General features: G+C 36.8%; 1 protein-coding gene across 50 annotated transcripts in view; it reads left to right on the forward strand.

Moving 5' to 3' along the window:
• TNRC6B (trinucleotide repeat containing adaptor 6B) overlaps positions 1–17,060 on the forward strand; it is a 126,438-nt gene that overhangs the window by 60,767 nt on the left and 48,611 nt on the right. For 2 of the 50 annotated variants that reach the window (XM_086885649.1, XM_086885656.1), the window contains exon 1: positions 14,879–15,015. The exons of the other annotated variants lie outside the window; for them this stretch is intronic. The gene's annotated coding sequence lies outside the window, so the exon portion shown is untranslated. Of the gene's footprint in view, positions 1–14,878; positions 15,016–17,060 lie in introns of those variants that run through there. 50 annotated transcript variants of the gene reach the window in all.

Here is a 17,060-nt window from a genome sequence, read left to right on the forward strand (position 1 = left end):
ATTTATGGGAACAAAGCTGATTTTACCAAAATCATAGGGTAAAAAGATAGAGTTGTGTAATTCACCTTTCTCAAAATTTCAAGTGCTAGAACTTCAATGTTAAAAGTTGGTTCAGCATTTGTGGGTTTCCACTTGCCAAGGAGTGTGATTAATGTAGCTGGGTCACGAATTGTGACAAATCCTAGTGCAGTGCCTTGAGGTCAGACTAAGGGCTTTTTCTGAGTGTAGAGAAATTCAGGCTTAAAAGCTACTGCTCTGCATGCTACCTTGATAAATACTAATGACATGAAGAAATGCCCTGAAATTTGATTTTCTTTGATGTTTTAAAATAGAAGTGAAAACCTAGTTCAGAGACAGTCTGCCTGAAGTTGACTGTTTATTAAACTGAAATTCACATGCTATATTTAACATTTGTAGAGTTTTTAATGAGGCTTTAAACTGTTATTCTTCAGTGCAGTATGGAAGAAGTGAGAACCTGCTGTAAGTTTGATGCCTCGTATTTTGCTCCTTCCTGAGGTAAAAGTGTGGAGCAGCTTCTACTGAGTATGTGGACAGCTCTGGTTATTGCAGGAATTCCCTTTAGGAAGAAAGTTATGATCTGAAATATTATTATAGAATTAACATCACCATTATGAATTATTTTTCTGTGCTGTTTAAAAATCTTGACAGGGATTTTAAAGTCCATTTCACAATAAAAGGGACTTCTTTTCCAGGCAAAATGTTGTTAATACCAAGTTCTAGCAGCAAAGTAATTTTTCTTTTTTTCCCTGGGGTTCCGTAATCTATGTGCTGTGTCTTGCTAACTGAGGCTTTATGCAAATGTATAGTAAGGTTATTTTCCTAAAGTATGTACGTGGAACTTAGCCAGAGAATATAAACAAAAAAAAAAACAAAAACAAAAAACAGAACCAAACAAAACACTGAGGTGGTTTTGTTCGCTTACCAGGAAGTAATTTTCATTTTGTGTGTTGAAAGTAACAAAAATGCTAAATAGTTTTAAAAAGAAGTCCAAGTATCAAAAGCTTATCAGTAAAATATCTCATTCGTGAGGAGCTGAAGCACTGATGTCTTCTGGTGTGTGCACTGTTACTGTGCCTCATTCTTTGGAAAGAATTGTCTCTGAGTGGTGTGCAGTTTGAGGATGCATCAAAAATTTCATTGGTAGTTAATGAAAATCAAAATGATTTATTTGACCATTACAGTGGTCTGCTTTTTTACTCACTCTCCTTTTTTATACACTGTCATGGTTTAACCCCAGAAACCAAGCACCACACAACTGCCTGCTCCAAACCAAGCCCCATGGAAAATCCTTTGAGTTTCCCTTTCAGTTTCAGCTCTTCGGGTGTTTACAAGTCCCAATTGCCTTTGGCTGTGGCTTTGGAAGACATTTAAACTGGGTTTGTCAGGTTTGTTGCATAAGCCTGGACCACTTACGAGATGGATATTGTTGTGGTAGTTCTTGATTTATTCACCTATTACAACTGGTAATATATTGTAATTAAACTGTATAGTTCTTCCCAGCAGGTCTTGCAGAAATACTGTAACCTTCTAGTGATGAGTTGCTGAGTTTGGAGTTGCTACCCAGTCACCACCAGTAACAGTGTTATGGGCTGGATTCTTGCAGTGGTGAGTGGGAGACCCAGCTGAGCTTGTTTCATTATGAGCTGTGCTGCCCCCTAATTTAAGTTGGTAGCATAGCTTCAGTGTCTAAAGTTTACCCCACTCTTTTGTTAAAACAAGGTGTTAGTCAAGAGCAAACTTATAAATGGCTGGTTTAACAAACAGTGATGTTTCCAGTGAAGCAAAATGCTTGGTTTTTTTCTTTTATACTCTTTAGAAAGAGCATAAAAAAAAGTTGGTGACTCTTACTTGATGCACTTCCCCATTTAGGTCAATCAAGTGTAGGTCACATTTACTGGTAACCGTAAGTCCAGTTGGCACCTCCAGCTTAGCAGATAGATTTGATTAAAGCCGAAGGTCTGGTCTTTCACCTAAAATTTGGATTTTTAAACACTTACATGTGTGACTGAATTCTGTATTGCTTCTACTATAAGATCATGCTAACTTTTCTGCTAGGTAGCATTAACCATTTTTCCAAAACTGCAGCTTCATAGAAAGACAGATGCTTTGCACTGGCAGTATGGCATGGAAGCATCAGTAAGCTGACAAATTAGATTTGAGGTTCTAGTGTTTAAAGGGCTTTTCTTTCAGCAGGAAATAGTCTCCCACATCAGCTTATGTATTTTAACCTTCAACTTTATATAGCAGCAAAGAGTTGACCTGTCTTTATGCAGAGCTACCTTTCTTAAAGAGGATCGAGAGAAGGTTTAACTGAATAGATTAGAAGTGCAGTGTTTTGTGGAATGGTGAATATCTTGCATTCATGTCATATCATACACTGTTTTTGCCTAGTGTCTAAAAAAAGGAAACGGCTGTGTTCCACACTCATGACATTTATCATTGGTAAGATAGGAAGAGGTAGTTGTTAATTAAAGATAGGAGTCTTCAGATCTTCTGTCAGCAGAGGTCAGAATTGTATTTATCACTGGAAAAGTGCCAAACTTTAGTGGATCTATGTGCTGAGTGCTTCTCTGATTTAGCTCTTTCTGTTAGGACTGATGCTGAAAAAGGGTGCATACTCCTAACCACTCAGAAGTAAAGAATGTCTGTTACTCTTTCTCTGAAGATTATAGTTTGTGAATTTTATGCATTTCTTTGTGTCTTATAACATCACTGAACATGAGAAATGTGTGGTTTTGATTAAAAATAGTCTTGCTTAATGCAAGAAGGCAAAAAATAACCTAAAAGTAGCGAACACTATTTGGATGGAGAATTTATCAAGACAAATCAGTTTAATCTTGGTACTTTAGAAATAGGTTAAATGCTAACATTTCATTTATATCACTGATTTTTACCTCACTTTTTCTCTTGTAACTTAACATTTTTATTTTCTGTGTAGCATTGAGGTCATGCTCTTTTGTAATCTCTGCGGTGGCAGTTCAGTGGTTTCCTCATTCTGGATTTTTTTCTGGATTATGTCTTGCTTTAGAATTTCCCTCATCTGTAATAGAGAGAGAGAGAGAGAGTGGCCATGCCTGGAGGGCTATCGATAGCCATGTTGTATTGTGGCCTGCAAGTTCCTATCATCTTCGAATTTTTGTATATTGAAGCAACTTTTTGATGGGAATTTCCATGTTGTGAAGGGGATGCAAGCTTTCTGGAATACAGATATTCTAGAGCTGACTTGGTTTAAAAGAGAAATTTCTTCTTGGATAGTAACATGTAGTTAGTTTTAAAATGTTTCCATCTTCCTGGGTATGAATGGTCACTAGATTTTTGTAAGTAATATGTATATTCAGTCTTCATTGATTATTTACTATTTTAAAAAATTTCTTAAGTTCTCTTAAACTACTATATTCAGAAGCAGGAGGATATGTACATGGGATTGAAGTTAGAAATTGATCTGGTACTGTATCTGTGAATGACATAAGCAGCAAGTAAAATTCATCACTAAAGCTGTAAATTATAATTCCTGGAAAGAAACAAGGAATGAGAACCCTCAATCAAGATTTCAGAAATCTTGTCTACTGCTCTCAATGCAAATAGGAAAAGCTCTCAGATGACTGACTGCTGAGATTGGGCAGGCACCAATTCCATAGGAATAACAGCACAGTTGAAAGAAATTCTTTCCCTGGTGGGAGACTACGCTTAGTTTAGACAAATGCCTGAGGATACAGTGAACACTTTGCACTTAAACTTTTATAATGTCTTTGCTTAAGAAATAAGGAAAAGATTGTTTATTTAGCAATTAGTAAGTGTTGCATGTCTAGACTAGGTGGTTTAATCTATGCTCTCTTTCCAGAAGGCAAGAAATAACATTAACTTTTTTTTTAAAAAAAAAAAAGCTGCTAGAGAGTATCAGCATGCCACACAGTATCAGGACTCTAAAAAACGGATAAATCAAAAATAGCATACCAGATTAGTAACCGTGAGAGGTAGCAATCATCTCTGCCTATTAATGGACTGTTTTTTATAACTTCTTCTTTTGTTTCTGCCTCATAACTGTTGTGGCTAGTTAATTTAAAATAAACTGCTAAACAGGTACAATTATGTGGCCTGTAGAATGCTGTTTTCCACCCTTTTACAGTCTTTTTGAAATGAAGAAGAGGCATTTCTGTGGTTTTCTAAGTTACTCTGTATGGGTGTCTCAGGCCATCTGCACAGGTAATGGGGTAAGGTGACACTAAAGTGTTGAGCACAGACCTTTGTTTTCCTATCTAAGTCAGGAAGATGTGCAGTTTAGGGTGACAGGACTTCATTGTGATGCAGTGTCTACTACTTGGGATGGTTTTGTTCCATGGAGTCCAATAACTTCCTGCTTTAATTCTTACTTTTAGAAAAAACATCTGAATAAGCAGTGGTGTTTCTAGTGTTAACTGTGGTGTTAACCTGATTTATCTTTGGAGTGGTCTTTTTTTAAAAAGGTATTTATCATCAGGTAGCTGCAGTTTTCTGTGACCTTACAAAGCTCTTGAGTGAACTTGTAATATTCTTCTTCATAATGCTTCCTATAGAGTACTGACAGTTGTCTTATCTTTCCAAACATAGCTTGCCAGGAACATGAGGAGAAATTACAATTTAAAAACCTTCAAAGAGTGAGGCATTTCTACATTTCTGTACATTATGTGCACATAAAGTGTGCTTGTATACATGAGAAAAAGAGGTGGGATTTTTTTTCTTTGCTAAAGTGTGGACACTGATATTTATTTGCTTTCTGAATTACACTGTGAAAGTTTTCCTAGGAGGTTGCTAAAATAGAAGGAATTTTCCTTGATACATACTCAGTCATATCATAACATGTAGATGTATGATACAATATGCTTAGAAATGTTGGCCTTTAGAATTATTGTTAAAGAATTTGTTTATCATGGGGAAAGAATAGTGCAAAGTAGTGTCTAATGCGATGTTCTTCAAAAGCACAGCAGCAATTTTAAGACTTTGACATTTATGGGAGTGTATAGTAATGCCACTTACACGTGTTTTGGTGGTCTGTGTATCTTCCACTGTTTTTTACAATATCCTGTGCAAATAGCAAACCAGTAAATTCTAGAGAGTTTTGATATGATGCCATTAACTGGGAACAGTGACCAACATTCCATATGGATGATGAAATTGCAGTTGAGGGTAGACAAAAATAAGGTTATAAGTATTGAGAGTGCAAGTGGTGTTTTAGATGTTGCATGCCTTGGTGAGGGTATTTGATTCTTTATGCTATTCTGAGATCTCAGGTAGTAATTTTCTTAGAATCCAGATCAGAATGATCACATGTTTGTCCTCAAAACTCAAGTGATTATATGAGAAGATGAGTTGGAAAGGCTTTGAATTTTTTGGCTGCTTAAGTAACCTCACAAGGAAGGATTTTTAGTTTCTTACAGTTCAGAACAAGTTACATCTTGCACTTTTTCTGTGTTTTCATTTTTCCTGTTTCCTGCATACAGTTTCTTTACAACTCCCTAGTTTTAATTCTGCATGCCAATGAATAATTTCAGATTACATCTTAATTAGGCACGAGTCATGGCATGAAGTATTGAGTTGTGATGTTTGGATAATTTATTGATTTCATTTTTTAATGAAAAATGTCTAATGAAGAGGATGGGCCAGCTGGTTGCAGTAAGAAAGAAGGGTGAGAAGCATCATCTGAGGATGAAATGCTTTGACATCAGGCTCTGCAAAGACTCTCAGTGCTTGCCACATAACCTAAGCATCAAACAGTTATTTTCCAGTGCCCCTGAGATCTTGACACTTTAGAACTAGATATAAAGCCTAGCATATCTCTTTATTTTGAGCTGACTCACCAGAATAAAGTTCACTTTTCTTTGGTGATTAGGAGTGTATCAAATTTCTTGGTAAGACCCATGTCTTTCATTCCTTCACTTACATTTTAGGTGTATGTCTCATGCTTTGGCCTTCAGAAAGTCTGTAAGCAGTGCAGCAAGGAGAAGGCTTTAATTCCCTTGTGATTTACCTAGTTTCTTGAGCAGGGTGTGCAGTCTGTCATCCTCATTGAGGATCTAATGAGATATGATCCCTGCCTGTCAGCCTTTTAACAGCAGGTGCAAGCTCCAGAGCAAGAAGAGGGCATGGTCTGTTACCAAAATGACTCACTTTGGTGTCCTGTGTGCACCTTACAAATACTGCTCTGTCCTATGAATGGTGCAGTGCATCTGATTGTAAAAGCCATTTGAAGGACATGGTTTATGTGATTTAATCTATCACGATAACCTTTATCAGTGTTTAAATCTTCATACAAAAGTGGGGAAGGAGGAAGTTTATATCTGTTTTCATATTGTAAAGAAACCTTGAAATGCATACCAGAGTTGATATATGACAGGACAGTATTTTAATTACTCACCTAGAGTGGTAAACGTATTTAAGCTTTTTTTTTTTTTTCTCTGAAACACCTGGCTTGCAATTTAGCATTACTGTTTCACTAGATTTTAATTTTTTATCACCTCTGGTTACCTATAGACAACGAAAACCGAATAGTAGCTTTATAAAATAGAGTGATTTATTGATACAGTAAATTCTGTATCTCTTTGCTACTGGCACAGGGAATCCTGATGTTATTTAATCTACTGTGGAATCTTGATGACCTTACTACAGCCATGGTTTGTAACAGTATAGTTGTAACTCCTTTCTTTGTATACATGCAGTCCTCCATGACTTATAGAGTGACTCATAAAAGTGTGAGAATATGCTGCAATACAATTAGATGTTTTACACAGGATATCCATTACTAGATAAAAGCTATGGATCAGCAGCTTTGTGAAGGTAAAGAAACTCCCGTTGTGTACTGGCTAAGATCACATCTGTGCTTTTCCAGACGTGGGGAGCTATGCGTTTAATGGCTGTGTCTGTAGGGCACATGATACTACCACTGTCAGTAAAGCTGCTGTAGCTGCAGACTTAGAGGTTCCTCCTTCTTGGTTTCCAGATGCTTGGATACATCTTAACAGTATTTGATCTTGAACTTGATCCTACTTCTGAGTGGCAATGAGTTGATGAGACTCTTCAAGACTTTTTTGTTGAGGTTTGGGTGATAAATTTAACTCAGGAAAACTCAGCAACTTTGGGCTGTTGATTTCTGAAGAATTAGTGGGGGTGGAACAACATTTATTAAAGCCAAGCTGTTAAATCTCATCAGTCCTCTGTTGAAGGCATAATGCATGAATGATAACATAAACTCTGTTAAGGAGCTGTGAGGACTAGGAAAAATTACTCCATGTGATGAAAGCTGTTTACCAAATATAATACTGAATTGCTCTCTGATTTTGTGCTAAGGGGAACTTTATCTCAAGTTATAAGGATGATAAACACCTTTATTGCGCAGAGACTTAAGTTTCTACTGCCGGATTATGTCCTTTTGAAAGGGTGAAAAAATCCAAAACGTCATGTTCAGGCATTCATCAGTAGACAGATGAAAAACATACTTTGTTCCTTAAACACAAACCTGTTTTTCGTTCAGCCACCTAACTCTTTGTCAGCCATTACTGAATCTTGTTTTTTTGGTGCAAAGTAAAACTTGTTGTTGAACTATTAAGAATATTTTTTTTAAAAAAAAAATAACCTGTGAGAAACCTCAACGGCTGCTGGGGTGAAATCTGAATTACACAATTTTTCATTTAATTTCTTTTAACATTGCAACAACAGTCTCCTTTTCTAATACAGAGTTCACTGCAAAGTGAATCTGCAGATGTTTTTAGTGCAATTTGTTTTGGTTTACATAAAAGCAGTAGTCTTTCTTCAAAGCAAAAGTACTTTTTGCAGACATTAATGTCAGATTCTTTTTTTTTTCTTTTTTTTTTTTGAGGGGAAAAAATGAGTAATGAGAATTAAACTGAATTTAAAGTGAATTTTTACAGTTCAGAGCTGGTCATCTTGGGGATTTTTCAGCGGGTTAACAATTTTAAGAAATAAAAAAATTAATCTCACTTCTGTCATTAAAGTCTGCAAATGTGGCAGGACATAGATGCAATTAACTTGAGTATGTTTTAGTATGTTTTATTAGTTTTCACAGTAAAAGTCAGTGTTGCAGATTGGTTTCTTGGGGTGGTTACAGTCATTGGAAAGAGAAAATGACTGTTTGTTGCAGGTCAGATGTGGACATGTTATCTGAAGTTGTAAGATCACTGAGTACTCAATTAAGTGATGACTCCATTATAGTTTGTAAAAACAGTACTTTTGGACTTGTGGTTATTTCTTTAGAGAATGGATATAGAGTTCTTAAAAACCCTAGTATTCTGCTTCCTTAATTACTGGAGTGCATAATTGAATGTTGAGAAGTAGCTTACTTGCACTTGTGAGGTCTGAATTCATGTTTGAATTATGTCTGAGCTTGATATTACTGGTTAATTTTGTAAAAGTACCAAAGAATACCACACTCATACTTGTCTTCACTAAGGAAAGTTGCCAAAAAAGAAACAGAATTTTTTTCAAAATCTCATGAGAACTGTTTTCTATGTTTGGAGGACAGAGTTAGTATCTTGATGAAAACACTGCCTGAAATTTAGTGTGGTCCTTGTGGGATTGCACATGACCAGGTTTTATAGTAATGTACTGGTGATCAAGGGCCCTTCACATTCGGAGTATTAATTGTCCTTGTTTCTAATGGAGTGTTCCTTAATGGCAAGAGCCGTTTCCCTCCATACTGCTGACTTGTCCTATGGCTTTGAACATACTTATTTATTCTTTGCTTGGGTTTACTCATGTGTAGAATTAAGTTTTACATACTTCTTAGTGTTGTTGCAATACTTAATTAATATTTATAAAAGCCTTTGACATCCTGTGATGAAAGGAACTCTGCAAGTGTTCAGTAGTGGTATTATTTTATTAGTGAAAATGCAAGAGGAGTCAGAAGGGTACCAGTTTTTAATTCAGAGTGAGCAATGGAGTCATTCTGTAACCTTGAGCAGGTCTTTCAGTCTCTTGTTTTGTAACATGTCCTGGGAAAGCTCTGTTTTGCAGCATGTGTTATTAAATGCCATCCTTCCCTCCCTCAAGTCCATTCTAAGGGAAAAAAGGTAAAAAGTAAACATACACAACTTTACTGAGCTGCTAAACATAGCAGGTATTTCTTAAGGAAATAGATTATTAATAGGGGCAGAGGGTGAGAAGGGAGTGGATATTACACTTGCATTTCAGAGTCACCATGAGAACTTGAGCATGTGTTACCAACAAATGTCACAGACCAGAGCAGAGTTTGCCTATTACAGATCTCTCTCATTTGGGTTCAGTACGCGCCTTGCTTAACTGCAACTCCACTGTGAAGCGGCTGCATATACTCTTAGTTGAATTCTAAGAGCTCACTAATCCATGGCACTCAGCTGGTAAACACGTTCTTTCTTCAGACTAAATATTGTCTGTATTTGAGGTTTGTGATCATCAAGATTGATAGCTCTCATAGCACCTTGTATTTGGCTATTGTATAATAATATAAATCTCAGTCACTTGTGAGGTTTTTCCCTCAAATGACAGCAGAAGGTTATGATTACATACTGTCATTGAAATTACAAGATAGAGAAGAACTTTTCAAAAGTATACATCTGTTTTAAGACAGCCAGCTAGGCATTTGCCTAATTATGTACGGCACAGTAACATTAAATAGTTATTTGCCATGCTTCACACATGCAAATACAGGGTTTAATTTTTTTATTTCATACACGGTGCTACATCTGCATTTTACTCGTTGCACAAAACACATAGGTGTGGTTTAGAACAAGGGGCATCAAAACTTTTAAGTACTTCAGCAAGGTGAAAAACTTGCCCAGTGAAGTGTGAGGCATAACTGAATGTAAGTTTATGGTTTATGCATGTGCAGTATGGTGGATTCAAATTGAAAGTACCTGTATCTTTGTCCTGCTTTATTGCACTCTGGCTGGACAGCTTGTTCCTGGGGACTTTTTACTTATTTTTAGTCCTGCTTCAGCTCTCAGCTCAGCTGGCCTGAGGATGAAGAGGAACAGTGTTTGTCCCTACTGAGAATAAACAATGGTTTGAAGTCTTCAAGAGCAGCAGTTATTGAAACCCCCATGCTTTATGTAAACCTAGTTACAAGCCTTAATTTATGGAGCATGCCTAGTAGTAATGGAATATCAAGAATTTACCTGCCTGGCTTCAGCTGAATATACTGAACATACATGTTGGTAGATTTGTTCCAAGATAAAGTAATTTGGTGCGATTTGTACAACATTTTCCAGACCTGCAAAACACGTTACTTGCTTCTGCCTTTAACTTGGACTTCCTGATATGGATAATGACAATCCTGAAACTTTGTAACTGAATATTTGCAGCAAGTAACTGAATGAATTTTCTTACCTGTTAAAAATAAATACTGCCTCCGGTAATAAATGGGGTGGAAAATACAAACCTTAATACCTCTGCCAAGAATATCTGAGCAAGCTGTACAGAATTGTTTGAACTTCTAATACATTTAAAAAACAACCTTAACGTGCTGGTTCTTCCACCTTGACCTACAACCAATGAATAATAACTTTGTGTGGAAAGCCTTGTTCTTAACTTCACACTGATAAAATTAAATACGTTCTTCCTTTAGTATTTTGATTTAGTATAATTAAAATAATTACTTACACTTTGATAAATATTATTTTCATTACTACAATGCCCTGAAGCACTGCATGTGGAAAATTTTATAATATTACACAGATCTGGTGGTATGTAATATGCTTGTCATATTAACTTGCATAAAGTGTTTTGGTTTTTATCGCAGATAAATTTAGAGTGTTTCTTTGGAAACTGAACAAAAGTAAACAATCAGATCCTTTCCAAAATGTAATGTAAATTATACCACTGTGCAACTCCAAGGGTATCCTTATAATATCCCCAGGCAGGTAGAATTCAAGCATTTCACCATTCAGTAGAAGCTGCCTGTAAGCAGCATGATTATGTCTGGGCTTGGTTGGGTGAGGGATTTTTTCCCAGTAATTTAACAGTCACTAAATAGAAACTGCTTCACTGATACTTATATTTTAATTTTTTCTTGATCCCTTCTGAAGTGCCATGTCATGAACATTAAGAAAACCTCCAGTATTTTCAAGCGTGTTAAAAAGTGCGGCAAGTAACACTGTAATAATGTGTCTGATGTTTTCTTTATTTTCACCTTCCTCTAAAATTCAAAAAGTCCTGTATCTGTAGATAGTCTGGATCTTAACCAGGATGGCTTTTAGGTCCTGGGTTTTTTTTGGCTGAGAAGCACAAATACGTATAAATGTCAGTCATAATCTACAAAATGTTAAAGTTTAAAATAAACTTAACTACTTCTGTTGTTAAAGACTCCGTATAATCCATTTTTTACTGTCTGTACAGCTTCTGCTGGTGCCACAAATGATGCTCTGGCAGAAAATGTTTCATTTGATTCAACTGTATTATACTCACTCAGTATTTTTTCTGAAATGTCACATTCTGACATTAAAACAAGTGTCACAGTTTTTGTGTGCACTGTGGCATAGTTACCATGGGAAATAGATTAATTTCCTGCAACTTTTTTTAGTGTTGAAAAATAATTCTTTTCTTGCCATTTACGATAGAAGTTTGTAATGTAAAAAAGTACAGAGCTCTTTTGTTAAAATCAAATTTACACTGCAGTCAGGAGTTAGCATTTCCTTTTTAACAGCAGTTATATTAATAGTAAGTATTCTTTTAATAGCACTTCTCATACATACCTACAAGAATGCACTATGAAGGTGGCAGTAATACTTGTGTCCCAGTTTGTAACCTGTTTAAAGCCCCAGTAAGGCATTAGCAAAGCTGCCAGTAGAGGTTTGAGCTTCACTTGTGGAATTGATGTGGGCTGCTGAATGCAGTGGTGTCCTGATACAGACCTGGAGAGGAGGGTAGCTCGTTTAGGGCTTCCTGCTGCTATCCTTCAGCAGAGGACATGTCAGTAATTAGTTTCCTGCTGGACCACTAAGTACAGAACTATGTTTTTTGTTCTGCTCTTGTTTTTTTGAGGAAGCATTCCAGAGCTGCATTGCCAGTCAGTGACACAGAGTTGGTTATGGTCAGCAGTGCAAAGTACACTGGAAGTTGGGCAGTCTGGTGCTGAACATGTTCAACATCTGGATTAATGATGTCTCCGATTGGGATGGAGGTGAAAACATTCACACATTTGCAGGTGATGCAAATGAGGCTGAGTGGTTGACTCCTCTGAAGATTAAGGTTGCTGTTCAGGGAGAACACAGTAGGCTAGAGAAAAGGGCCTTACAAACCTCTTGAAAATTTACAATCATAAATGGAAAGTACTACACCTTTGTCAAAATAACCTCCTGCTATAACACAGTTTAGGCATCCGCTGACTAGAAAATAGCTCTGCAGAAAAAATACCTGAAGGTCTGAAGAAAGAAATAGTACAATGTGAGCCAGCAGGATGTCCTTGCTAATAAGAAACCAGCCATGTACTGTGCTGTATTAGCAAGGGTATATAGCCAGTGGGTCAGGAAAATAGATTCAACACTTTTAAGTCCATCTTTAACATAGTGTGTCCAGTTTTGGCTCTCATAGAGGAGAGACACTGACATGTTAAATGGTCACTAAGATGATTAGTGTTCTGGAGCATTCTTGCTCAAGGAGAAGCTGAGCAAACTGGATTTGTTCAGCCTTAGAAACAGAAGGCTATGGGAGTAATGTTACTGCTGTTTTCATTTGCCTCATAAGAGGGTATCAAGAGCCAGACTCTTTGTAGAGGTGGTGTTCAGTGATAAAACAAGAGAGAGCAAACACAAGTTGCAGTAAAGAAATCCTGATTAGGTATCAGAAGGCAAATGCAGTGTATGGAGTGAAAAAGTGGAGTAAGTTCTCCACAGCAATAGTAGTGTCTCAACTTTGGAGAACAGTCAGAATGTGACTGATCCAGAGCATTCTGTTTGATGATGTCCGTTTTGTGTGGGGTTAGATCAGGCTCTGGTTGACTTCTGGAGGCCCCTTCAGTCAGAATTATTTCTGATTCTGGTAATGAATGCCAGTAACGGTATAATGTACCTAGGGCAAAAAGTGTAGTTCAGTTTTAGAAGATGAATTGGTTGTAAAGAAACAAATGAACAAATGAAAACCACAAAAAAACCCAGCATTGAAAAAAACAATCTGTAAGGGACCATTTAGGGATAAGATTGTATAATATTTTTGCTTGTTAGTTTTCAAACGAAAGGATTTTTTTTTATCTTCTGATAGATAAACCATTTGAGATGATAAAAATGGTAGAGTGTCTCTTTTAATACAAAATAACACTGGCAAACACTTGTGCACGCATCGCTTGCAGACTAATAAATAGTCCTGTGACTGACATCTGACACTTTTCCCAGACAGCCTGAGTTCATTTCAAACCCCATGTTGCATGACAAGTTAGGACTCTGGGGGTATCTTGTATGCACAGTGAGGGAGGTAAGATCTTTTTGGATGATATAGTAAAAAAAAGTTTCACATGCAAAGAAAAGGTCAGCAGCAGCTTCCTTACAGTGGTTGTCTGTCCAGGGCTTTGATTTTTCACTTAAACACACCATTGGAGAAATGAAAGATCTCCACTTAATGGAAGACAGGAAAGCTTTGCCAGGTTGTCTGTCGTCTTATCTGCTGACATTATGGTGTTAGTGAGGTTATTGAGTTTTGAAAGAGTTCATATTACCAGAGTAGATCATTTGTAGTAGAAAAGAGATCTTGAGGATTGCCAGGTCTCTCTTCCCTGTGAAATAACTGACTTGTGTCCCTGTAGCAGGGCACAGGTCCTTAATTTATTTTATTCTGGTAGCTGTTATCCTTTTGCTGGTCCATGGTGTTTTTCGTGGCTGTCAGAATGACATAAGTATTTTTCTTGGCAAACACAGATAATGCAGCTTCCTACATGTGTGAGTAGTTTTTAGAGGAAAGTAAGGCTTTTTGTTTATCACATAAAAACTTAAAGTCCTGAATGGAACTTTCTCTTGCCCAAGGGATGTCCTGATAGGATACATTACAGGACATCTTAATTACAGGCAAATTTCTAACCTCATGTTTTGCTACTCTTGGGCTATTTTTACCACATTTCAGAGTTGTCTAAACACACTTTACCTGTGTCTTTGGTGTGTATGAGTGTGCATACTATGAAATAATAATTACAGATCTGCAAGAGCTCCAAAGTGTTTGAAGCCTGAAGTAGGAGAGAAAACTTCCTCAGTTCTTACATTCTAGACCTTCGGCTATAGGTCTCCAGTTTCTTAAAGCTTTGCTTTTTATCAATTTGCTAACATATAGGAACTTTAGATTGTATTTGGAAATCAGTTTTGTAGTACACAGACAGATAGAAATTGACCAGCAGGAAAGAGTAATTCTGCTTAAAGGAGTGCAAACAAGAAATACAGAATATTTTTTCAAATAATTTTAATCTGTTAAACATATTTCAAGGTTTTCTTATTAACAGGTGACTCTTAAAATTGAAATTGGCCCCCTCCCTCTTCAAAAGATACTCTTGCCCCTTCAGTTGGTGAAGAGTTGAGGAAAAGCCTCCATTTTTGTGAGTATTTGTTGTTGTACTGTAGGGTTTCTAACATCCAGTTCTTTAAAGAACCCTTTATGCTTAGTTGTTGTCTCCCTATAAGTCATTGTGCATAGGTATATAAGATTCCACAAAGGGTGAATTTTACTCTGTTAACAAGTGAAATAAGAGTTGTAAGGAGCATTCCTTTAGAAAAGTGTACTTTGAGCCAAGTCAGTTTGCTGATGTTTTAAAGTTGGTTATTATCTACAGCAGCGCCCAGTTACTGATGTTGTGCTGTGATAAAGGCGTATCACTTGTGCCAGATACGCTATTTAAAGTACGCAGCTTTCTTGCTTTGACACTGTTTTGGTTTTCGGCCAAAGAGAAGAAAAAGCAGCTTACTCTAAGTCCTTGAAAAGGAATAATCTTTTGAAAATGCTGCTTTAGAGCACTTCTAGAAACACACTTTCTAAAGTCTTTTTATTTAATATATGGTGAGTATATGTTGTGTTTGTATAAAATCCACAGCTTTCCCTAGGAGAGAGAGATGAAAGACTTTTGTCTTACATATGATGTATATTCTATTTACACATGTTGCAAATATGAAAGTCTTAATTTCATACTCTGAAGGGCTGAGTTCTGCTATCTTGGTTTCACTTACATTCAGAAAGTGTGGGACAGTGATCCTGCTACTAGATGGTTGATTTTGAACTGCACAGTTTATCCCTTATATCGATATTGCAGTTCTTTGGTGATGCAGTGGATTTCTGTCTCATTTCAAGCAAACAATTTTTTTTTCCCTCTTGGAAGTTTTTATACTCTAGGTCCTCAAGAATGCTGTTCTGAAGGATCAATTGTTTTTCCTTATAAACATCAGAAATAATTTGGCCTAAAGTAATTTCATATTCCATTTTTATCAGTTAAGCCTGAAGACTGACTTTTGAAATGGCTATCTCCCATGTAAGCATATTTTCTATGGCTTATAGTTGTCTAATCTATGGATGCAAGCATTGCTTAATAAGAAAGAAGACTGTGATGTTGAGTATTTTAACTTTTTTTAAAAATTAATTAATTAATCCCATTTTGACTCTTTTGATCAGCAAGATCATAACTCCTTATTTACATGGCTTAGTCTAGAGGAAGTAATTTTACCTTTAGGAATGTAGGGTCTGTCAGCCCTGGCATTTATTCCGTGCTGTGTTACATCTTGCTTCTGTTTGATGTTCTCTTTAAATGCACTGGAGCACACTTGCATGTTTGGACATGCCACACACTTCTCATGATGCTGAAATAATGGAGCATGTCTGTTAAGTGGGATATGTTAAATGAAAGCAAGGTAAGATTGTAAAATTGTAAATGAGGTAAAACTGTAAAATTTCTATGCTCCAATCGTCGTGCATTTAATTTTGCTTCATTTTTACGCTCTGACATCCAGCTTCTTCCTGATATGATTTAGCTTTCATCCACCTTGAGCATTTCAAGCTGTAGACTGCCTGTGTCCCTTGCTGCAGCAAGAAGGGCTTACACCTCAAAGAACTCACTTGGGAGTTGTAGTATGCCTTTTCTTCATTGCTTATGACCCTTAGTTCTAATCAGCTTATACTTTATAATGCATTACTGTGAGTTGAATTTGCTTCCCATACACTCAGCTGAGTTCCAGAGAAGGTCCAAGCAAGTGGAGGTCGAGGACAGAGTTTGATGAAGAGAACTAAAGTGGAAGAAAATGAAAACCACTTGCCAGTGGCAGCAGCAAGGTGTTCATGAAATAGCACTGTTGAAGACATCTTACTTTCCTGTAAGAGATTTTTGTCCCTGTATGGGTTGAGGGGGGCTTTTGTCTTGGAAGTTGCACCTGGACTTGAGCTTTTTATGAAGGTGTTTTGCAACATATCTGGGACACCAGTGTGTGATGCCTAATTCTACTGGTATCCAGGCTGTATAATTTATCACAATACCGAGAAAACTTGGAGCAATGTTGAGAAGCTAGGTGCTTGTAGTTAGAATTCACTTGAAATTCTTTTTGCTTCAAATTTTGACCAATATTGGATGCTTTATTGTTGGATAAATTTCTAGTTTAATCAAATTTTGAGTCTTTGCCTCTGTTTCCAAACGACTTGAAATGTGTTTGTGGTCTGATAATTTGGATCACTAGAGGCTTATCTGTAAGAAAGACATATTAATAGCTCAAGTTTTGCTTCTAAGTGACAATGGTCTGTGCATGCAGATCATTCTCTGCACATGGTGAAGGCTTTTAGCTCTGGCCCATTGTGGCTGAAGGCTCGAGGGAAGACTTGGCAGTTGTTCAGGTGACGTGGTAGCTATATAGGTATAAAAGTGCTTCTGGTCCTGCAAGTGTGGTTTCAGAATCCTAGCATTCTGAAAGAAGATGCACAAGTCGGCTCACAATTGGAAGCAAGTTTGTAAATTGCCCTGTGCTTATCACAACAACTGAACAGGGTGCACCTATAGAAGTTTACTGCCATTCCTGTGTCTAAGTGTAGTAGCTAATTCAAGTTGACTGTACTGAAATGAAGTAAAG

Source organism: Cyanistes caeruleus, chromosome 4 (assembly GCF_971803275.1).
Source record: "Cyanistes caeruleus chromosome 4, bCyaCae1.hap1.1, whole genome shotgun sequence".
In the NCBI taxonomy this organism is placed as follows: domain Eukaryota; kingdom Metazoa; phylum Chordata; class Aves; order Passeriformes; family Paridae; genus Cyanistes; species Cyanistes caeruleus.